Source organism: Arachis ipaensis, chromosome B10 (assembly GCF_059453495.1).
Source record: "Arachis ipaensis isolate K30076 ecotype BB chromosome B10, ASM5945349v1, whole genome shotgun sequence".
Lineage (NCBI taxonomy): Eukaryota > Viridiplantae > Streptophyta > Magnoliopsida > Fabales > Fabaceae > Arachis > Arachis ipaensis.
In genome coordinates this window covers 126,938,036-126,947,860 of record NC_142435.1, presented here as the reverse complement: position 1 = coordinate 126,947,860, position 9,825 = coordinate 126,938,036, and positions in this window count along the sequence as shown.

Here is a 9,825-nt window from a genome sequence, read left to right as displayed (position 1 = left end):
AGAGGTCGGACGAGTTGAAGGTCCACCTCACAACAAAGAGGTCGGACGAGTTGAAGGTCCACTTCACACCAAAGAGGTCGGACGAGTTGAAGGTTCACCTCACAACAAAGAGGTCGGACGAGTTGAAGGTCCACCTCACACCAAAGAGGTTGAACGAGTTGAAGGTTCAACTCACAACAAAGAGGTCGGACGAGTTGAAGGTCCACCTCACACCAAAGAGGTCGGACGAGTTGAAGGTCCATCTTACAACAAAGAGGTCGGACGAGTTGAAGGTCCACCTCACACCAAAGAGGTCGGACAAGTTGAACGTCTACCTCACCCCCCTAAGAGACGTGTTCATATGATAAATTGAGGATTCGCAGGAGGTTCGATCTCCAAATCATCTTGCAAAAGACACCTCAAAGAGGTATATTAAGGAAGGGAGAGAGGTTTGAAAAGGACAACAGAATGCGAACAAGCCTTCCGAGATTTCAAAAATTCTTGGGACAACCACCCATTCTCATTAGACCCCGGGAAAGTGAAGAACTCATATTATACCTCGCAGTGGAAAGTCAGGCAATAGCCTCAGCACTAGTCAGAGAAGACGAAAGTGGGTAACAACTCATCTACTTTATCAGCAAAGCTCTACAAAGGGCCGAACTAAACTATCAAAAGATAGAAAAAGTTTGCCTACGCTCTCGTACTGACCTCTTAAACGACCCCACCCATACTTTCAAGCTCACACTATCAGAGTTCGGACCAACCAGCCCATAAAAGACATCCTACAGAAAATAAACTTAGCTGGAAGAATCCTACAGAAGACAGCTCGGATAATTCGGGAGACCCTGGACAAAACCAGAGAACATCTCGGACAATTCGGGGGACCCTGGACAAAAATAGAAAACAGCTCGGACAAATCGGGGAAAATGAAGTCCGACACATAGAATGCCCGAGCTGATGTGCCGGAGCTGATGCATTTTCAAAACCAGCCAGCACCAACAGCTCGAGCAATTCAGGGAACATGAAGTCCGACACATACCTCAAGAGCAGAATGTCTGAGCTGATGAAGTTGGTAAACTAGCCAACACCAAACCAAGGAGCAATAACAGAAGCCTCATCTAGGCTACATTACAAGACCACAACGAGTCAATCTCAAAGGCGGTATAAGGGATGTACTCAGGGTCAGCCATAGTAACACACATTAAAACTATGAAATCCAGCTAATCAGACATGCTGTCCGGGATCTTAGTAGACATCTCAAAGACATAGGTCGACTATGGGGTTACTACCAAACAACTTGGGCAAATAAGGAAACAACTCAGACAATAACAGCAAAACATCAAGTGACAGATGTGGCAGTAAAAGGGAAACCCCAGGACTCACACAAAAGTCCAGGGGCACCCTTTGGAGGCAACAATAGAGCAAAAACCCAAATACAAAGTCAAAGCTTTACATCAAAAAGCATGCCAACTTCCACATCGCCCCACCAGAGGAACTCATCAGTGTAACATCACCTTGGCCGTTCGCAAAGAGGGGACTCGACCTCTTCGGACTATTTTCCCAAGGATCGGGACAAGTCAAGTTCCTCATGGTAGGGGTGGATTACTTCACAAAATGGATTGAGGCAGAGCCCTTAGCTAATGCCACTACTCAAAGAAGTCGGAAATTCTTATACAGAAACATTATTACAAGGTTTGGGGTTCCTTACTCCATCACCACAAACAATAGCACTCAATTCACGGACACAGGTTTCAAGAAGTTGGTGGCTGACTTGAAAATAAAGCACCAATTCACATCCGTAGAACACCCACAAGCCAATGGACAAGCAGAAGCTGCCAACAAAGTCATACTAGCTGGGTTAAAACGGAGACTACAAGACGCAAAGGGAGCTTGGGGTTGAAGAGCTCCCACAAGTCCTATGGGCATATCGGACAACCCCACACTCCACTACAAAGGAATCACCCTTCCGATTAGCTTACGGAATGGAGGCAATGATCCCAGTGGAGGTCAAAGAAGGATCGCCCAGAGTGATCCACTACAGTGAAGAGGCCAACTCCCAACTTCAAAAGGAAGAACTCGACCTACTTCCAAAAACCCGAGAAAGAGCTCGGATCAAAGAAGAGGCGTTAAAATGTCAAATGGCCTTAAGATACAATTGGAAGGTAATCTAGCAACAACGATCTCATTCTAATCCGAAATGACATCAGAATAGGTCGGTCAGAAGAGGAGAAGCTAGCAGCCAACTGGAAAGGACCATACCAAGTTGTTCATAAGAACTGGGGAAAGGTTGCTACAAAGTGTCCAACCTCGAGGGGCAAGAGCTACCAAGGTCATGGCATGCCTGCAATCTAAAAAGGGCGCCAGGCAAAGATCCAAAAAGATTGCCCGACCTAGAAAGGTAAGTACTAACATGTACACACTCTTATCTTCATTTTATTGTTTAAAAGATTGCAAATTTTAGTTTCCTACCAAGACGCCTGACTACGGCAGGTCGGCAAGGTGAAAAACCAAATTCACCGCCCGATCACGACAAAGTCGGCAAGATGAAAACCAAATTCATTGTCCGATTACAAAGCGACAAGTCGGCAAGGTGAAAACCAACTTCACCGCCCGACCACGATGAAAACCAAATTCATCGTTTGATTTCGACAAAGGTCGACAAAGTGAAAACAAAATTCACTGCTATACGAAGACGCATTAATCTGAAGCATTCATCGTCCGATTATAAAGCAACAGATCGGCAGAAAGTGAAAAACAATTTCACTGCACGATCACGATAAAGACAATCGTCCGATAAAGGTAAAAACGTGATTCACCTAAAAGACGATCTAAAGATAGCAACCACCTTCTACAAATCGGCAAAGATGAACACAGAATAATGTAAGAAGTTATCGAAAGTGATCCGGAAAAAGAACCTGACGAGGTCTTATGGATTGCTAAATAATAACTTAAAGAATGGCCGACGTTAAGAAGTCGGACCAAGTCAACCCAAGTTATAAGTAAACCCTGGAAAGAGGTCTGGCCAACCCTATTAAAGAGGATTACTTTAACTTAGAAGGGCCCGACATGACAAGTCAGCCCAAAATGAAAAGTTATAAAAGTAGCCCCTGAAAGAGACCTGACAAAGGTCCAAAAAAGAGGACTACAAAAATAACTTAGAAAGAGGACGACGCAAAGAAGTCGACCTCCTACAAACAAGTTATAAAAGTAATCCCTGAAAGAGATCTGACAAAGATCCAAGAAAGAGGATTACAAAAATAACTTAGAAGAGATCGACATAACGAAGTCGGTCTCCTACAACAAACAAGTTATAAAAGTAATCCCTGAAAGAGACCTGACCAAGGTCCAAGAAAGAGGATTACAAAAATAACTTGGAAAAGGACGACGAGAAGAAGTCGGACCAACGAAAGCTACAGCTTGGACCGACAAGAAGAAGTCGAAGTCGGACCAACGAAAGTTACAACTTGGACCGACAAGAAGAAGTCGGACCAACGAAAGCTACAGAATGGACCGACAAGAAGAAGTCGGACCAACGAAAGCTACAGATTGGACCGACAAGAAGAAGTCGGACCAACGAAAGCTACAACTTGGACCGACAAGAGAAGTCGGACCAACGAAAGCTAAAGAAGGATCGACAAGAGAAATCGGACCAACGAAAAACGTGCGCTAAAAGGGACATAGCTTTGCCCAAAAAGCCACGGCTCCACGACAAGGCTATCGAAATTGTTCAGACCAACTAAAAAGATTCTACCAAAGAACACTAAAAAGTTGTCGGACAAGTTAGCCCCAAAGGACCAGCTCGACCAAGCAGAAAGTGGACAAAACAAAAAGAGGTCGGACAGCAAAGTACCAACACTCTATAAATATCTCACAAAGGCCAGGGAAAGGTCAAAAGACCAAAGCCAGAAGTGCTTCACTGAAAAGTACAAAGTCTTGAAAAAAGACACTACTTAAAAAGCGAAAAGTACGGCCTCAAAGACGGAGCTAAAAAGTCATCCAAACAAACTATAAAAAGGTTCCCCATCGGAACACTACCTAAAAAGTTGTTGGATTATGACTAAAAAGCCCTTGCAGTGAAGACAAACAAGTCGGAAGAAGGCTGAAAAGACCTCTCAACAAACTAAAAAGGGGCAATACCAAACTCGCACAAGGAGAAACTACTCAAGATCGACCAAAGTCAGGATGTTTGAGCATGACTTCCTCAAAGAGATCGAGGATCCGAAAGCACGATCTCGCGGAAAGGTCCAAACTCAAGCAGGGGCAAAATCGTACAGGTCGACGTCAGCTAAGAAGAGGCGCAAGTACGATCTCAAAAAAGAACAAGCCAAAGGTTGAGAAATAACTTAAGGCTCAAATGAGCTTAGCTAAAAGAGATCTGATAAAGATCCAAGAAAGAGGACTACAAAAAATAACTTAAAGGAGACCGATATAACCAAGTCGGACTCCTACTACTGAAAAGTTATCAAAGTAGTCCCTAAAAGAGATCTGACAAAGATCCAAGAAAGAGGACTACAAAAAATAACTTAAAGGAGACCGATATAACCAAGTCGGACTCCTACTACTGAAAAGTTATCAAAGTAGTCCCTAAAAGAGATCTGACAAAGATCCAAGAAAGAGGACTACAAAAAATAACTTAAAGGAGACCGATATAACCAAGTCGGACTCCTACTATCGAAAAAGTTATCAAAGTAATCCCTAAAAGAGACCTAACAGAGGTCCAAAAAAGAGGATTACCAAAATAACTTAGAAGGGGACCAACGCAAAGGAATCGGTCACAAATACAGAAACCGAGAAACAAGTTGGATCTATACAATCACAGCCTCAAAGGATCCAAGATACAAGCAAATAAAGCAAAGTAATCCAAGGAGGTCGAGCAGCAAGATTTCGAACATCAATAGAAAAACAAAAAAGATGTCAAGTCAAACAACTACTTTTACTCTATAAAGTTATAAGGCCTGGAAGGCCACCAAAACCTACCACGAAGAGATAACAAGTTACTTTTTGTTCCTCATAAAAAGTTGCTAAGAAGCGTCAGCAAATAAATAAAAAAGTTCTAAAAGAGCCCCAAGCCGGGCCAACTACAAAAATTTTCAAGAAGAGATCAGCAAGCGTCAGGAGCCTTCTTGGCAGCATCATGACAAGGAGAAGGAGGGCGAGTCTGGATCGCCACAGCATCCACAGTTCCATCCTCCCAATTCAGGATCTGGCAATCCGAGTCGGGCACAGCAAGAGGAACCGAAGAGGTCGACACTTTGGTAGAGGACACAGGGGGAGCAACAACATCATCATCATCACCCTCATCATCAGGGACAATCTTGCCATCCCTGACTATATTATCCAGGCTAAAAGGGGTGAGGTCGGCCTCGGGAGCAATGACCTGAACTTGCTCCCTCAAGTTCTCATAAGCAGCAGTCACGCTGCCAACGAGATGACTTTGGAGCTCAGCATAATCTTCCCGAACACTGTCAAGCTCCCCCCTCAGGCGCATCACCTCCCGATAAGATGAAAGGTAACTCTCCTTGTGCATCAGGACTGCGTCCTCAGCCAACCTCAAAGAAGCCGCCAATGACTGAGAACTCGCCTCCTCATTCTTCAAGTCCTTCTCCAGCTTGGCTACCTTCGTCTCAAGCTCCTCCTTTAACTCCTTCATCCGATCAAACTCTTGTTTCGCCTCCTCCATAAACGCCTTAGTAGCGTGGAGAGGGAGATTCTAATCAGTTTGATATATGGCAGCCGACATATACGCCATTTCACATGATTTCGGGCCATAAACTCCAAGTGATGGAGGATGGACACATCGTCCATGGAGAGAGCGCCGTAGGGACCGATTTGTTGATCCACGAATTCAATAGCATTAAAATCAGGAGCATCGAGGTCAAAGGGCTCAGCAGTCTTTTGTTTTTTATTGGGAGGAGCAACAGAAGGAGCAGCAGAGGTGACGTGAGGATCTACCAAACGAACTCGGTGTGTAGGGATCACCTTCTTCATCCCGGCAGAACTCTGCACTGATGGCTTCTCGCGCACTTGGGAGGATCCCTCCCCAGCCGCTTTGGCAGCAATATTTCTGGCAGCAGTCGCCCTCTGCGCCCTCTTAAAAGCTTTCATAGATTCACTATTCTTTATTGCCTCTACAAATAAAATAAAAATTCAGTTACAAGTCGGACAAGTCGGAAAGACAGCTACAAGCAACATACACGGATAATAAAGAAAACACAAAGATACCCAGTTCAGTTTGAAGAAGAGAAGGATTGGTTAGAAATTTATTTGTGTCGAGATGGGGAGGTTGACCCCAGCGTTCTTCCAAGATAGTCACAAAGGCTCGCTCAGCATCATCCAACATCTCCCACGAATACCTGGAGACCCTCACGTCTTTTTTCCATTCCAAGGGAAAAGCAGGTTCGTCATTTTCATCCAGAAAAAAGGGCCGAGCTCCTTCAATAGCTCGGACCTTGAAAAAGTAGTTTTTAAAATCACAGAACGACTCGTCAAACATGGAAAAAACCTTCTTTCCCTGGGTAGAACGAAAGGAGACCCAAGCTGACTTCTTTTTTACCACACTGGGCTTAGTCAAGACAAAAAGATAGAAAAAGAGAGATTGGAAAGCAGGAATACCAAAACCATTGCACAACAATTGAAAAATTTTAATAAAACCCCAGGAATTGGGGTGAAGTTGAGAAGGGACAACATTACAAGACCATAACAGGTCAGTTTCAAATTTGGTAAAAGGAAGGGTGATACCCAGCTGACCAAAGAAAAAATCATAAGTATAAAAGAAAGGGCGACCATCAACAACCCGAGTTGAAAAGCAGACTCTCTCGTCAGAAGAGGGAGAGACAAGTTCATAGTTCTTCTCATCACTAGAATTACTACAGACACTATGAAACTGCCTAAGCTGAGCACAAAATTCAGAATCAACCAGCGAGACACACATGAGAACCATGGAGTCCACCCAATCGGCCATACCCGCGGGAACCTGGGAAGGCATCTCTACAACGTTATTTCGGGAAGACATGAGATCAACTAAATCCTACAAAAAGAAAAGAAGAATGGATTACTTAAAAACATCTCGGATAGAGGGCAAAACATCTCGACGGGCGGATAAACAAAAAGGGAAAACCCCAAGACTCAAGACAAAGGTCTTGGGGCATCCCTTGGAGGCAGTAAACAAAGCAAGGTCTTTAAGTTATTTCTACAACCTACATCCTAGCACTCATCAAAATAAAATCCAGAAAGAAAATAAAGGAAGCAAAAAATGCAAAAGGTCCACCCTCCTACAGTTTATCAGCGGAAAAACAGCAAAGGCGCAAACTTTTTCGAAATCAAGCAAAAAATCATCAGCAAAGAGCAAGCACTAACATCGAACACGCCAAGTAGAAATCATCAAAGGTGCAAACTTTGTTAGAATCAAAAGGAAATCTCCAAACAAAGCGAGGAACAGATGCAGATTCTCTATCGATATCAGACAGGAAACAACCAGAAGCAACGACAAAATCCTAGAAAGCCTCGACGGAAATGCCAAGAGAATGCGTAAAAGAAAGTCAGGGAAAACACATTACAGTGACAAGCAAATACAAGACCACGAAAAAGATTCAAACTTTCAAACATGCAAAATCAAAGCTTCACTAAAAAACTGAAGATGAAGCTATGAAAGAAGCAAGAAAGCTAACACCAATCTGGAAAAAATAGCAAGCTTCAGGGAAATTGAGGATGGAAGACGAAATCTGGAATTGCCCTCTCAAGAGCAAAAAAAGCACGAACAAAAGTAGTATCACAGAGAGAAACGCGAAACCACAAAACTCCAGGCGAAAACAGAAGCTTCAGAAAAATCACCAAGCGACGTCGCAAGAAAAGTTGAAATGTGGGTGAAAGGCAGAAAATGAATAAGTGCGAAGAAGTTACGAAAAGGGCGAAGGAGAGAAACCGTTTCTTGAATGCAAAATTCAAAAATAGAGAAGTTAGGGGAAACTGGGCAATTAAATGCCGATTAAATGCGGATATTAAAACCGCTTGCATTCCCAAAAAAAGCGCTAATACAAAAGCGCGCGCTTGTAGAGGAAAACGTTCTACATTCAAAAGCTGCTACAAAAAGGAGTCGACAAGATACTTGAGTTCGGCTTCGCTACAAGAAGGACCGAAGTCAAGGACTCGACCTCAACAAAGAAGACCGAGCTCAAGCAGGGGCACTGTTCATACCCTGGGTCGAGATATCCGACCTGGGGTGATCGACGATAAAGCGACCGACCTCTTTAGGTCAAGCGGACCGACTTCTTTACGAAGAACTCAGCTAAATCGACAGGAAAGCCCAAAAAGGGCCCAATTCAAGGAATATGACCCAAATCCAAAGGTCGTTCAGGCCTACAGAGGGAAGGGCGGTTCCGTTGAAGATACGCTGACCTCAACCCAAAAGATAAAGATAAGATAAGATAACTAACTTATCTTATCTAAAGGTCACATCTCACCATTATAAATACACTGGAACACCCAGGTATAACTCATACTCTGATTCTACATAACACCTGTTTAATACCCATGCTAACTTAAGCATCGGAGTCTCTTGCAGGTACCCCCCACCCTCCGGTGACGAAGGATCAGCAGTACAACCAGTCCAACAAGTCGGACGCGATAGCTCCGGCCACCATCATCAAGTCGGACACATCAGCTCCGACCAGCACAGAAGATCTCGTCCGAGATCGACCTACAGTTTCAGGTAACCCTCGAAACACCCCCTAATTGGAATTAATTGACCAAGGAATTGGCGGTTGATGAAGGTTAGAGGAGACTAGAAAGGTCTAAGGAATTAGGGTCTAGTCACATATAGTTTGCCATGAATTAAATCTTGCATGATTAAAATAGTTAATAAGAAAAGTCAATCCAGAAAATAGATAACTCTGAAGCCTTAACTGTTTCTCCATACATATTTCACAACCTGTTTACTGCTTGCTTTATTAAATTTCTGAATTATTGTTTAATGCTTTTGAATACCCAGACACTATTTTCTGTTTGCCTAACTAAGTAAATTAATCAACCATTGTTGCTTAGTCCTTCAATCCTCGTGGGATTGACCCTCACTCACCTGAGGTATTACTTGGTATGACCTGGTGCACTTGCCGGTTAGTTTGTGGTTATAAATTCCACATCAAGTTTTAGGCGCCGTTGCCGGAGATTGATAGTGATTAACAACTATCAGTTGTTTGATTGCTTAGATTAGGCGTTTTAGTTTTAATTTTATTTAAATTTTACTTAGTATTTTCGAAAATTTTTTTAAATAAATAAATAGCACTAATATTTTTTCCTTAATTTCTAAAATTAAGTTTGGTGTCACCTAGTTAATTTCATTTTAATTTTCTCGTTTATTTTCCCTGTTAATTTTCGAAAATGTTTGTCTAATTTCAGTTATCATTTTCGAAAATTTTCTGTTTTATTTATTTAGTATTTCTATTTTATTATTTTACATAGGTTACCTCACTGGGAGTTCTCTGCACTCTAACGTAGAGAACCCCATCTTTTCTTGTTTTCTGTCTGTTTATGCACAGGAACAGAGACAAGGAATCTCTTTTAGACTTTGATTCTGAACCTGAAAAGACTTTCAGGCGGCGTTTGCAACAAGCAAGACTTTACAAGGCTGCAGAATCCACAATAGATCCTAATAATGCTGTTAATGCCAATGTGGCAAATCTGAATGGGATGATCAACAAAGGAGAGTGCTTGGCTCTTACTCTGTTCCTACTGCAGATCTTTATGGAAAAAGCATTGTGGTGCCTCCTATAGCTACGAACAACTTTGAGTTGAAGCCACAATTGGTCACCCTGGTGCAACAAAACTGTCAGTATCATGGTCTTCTCCACG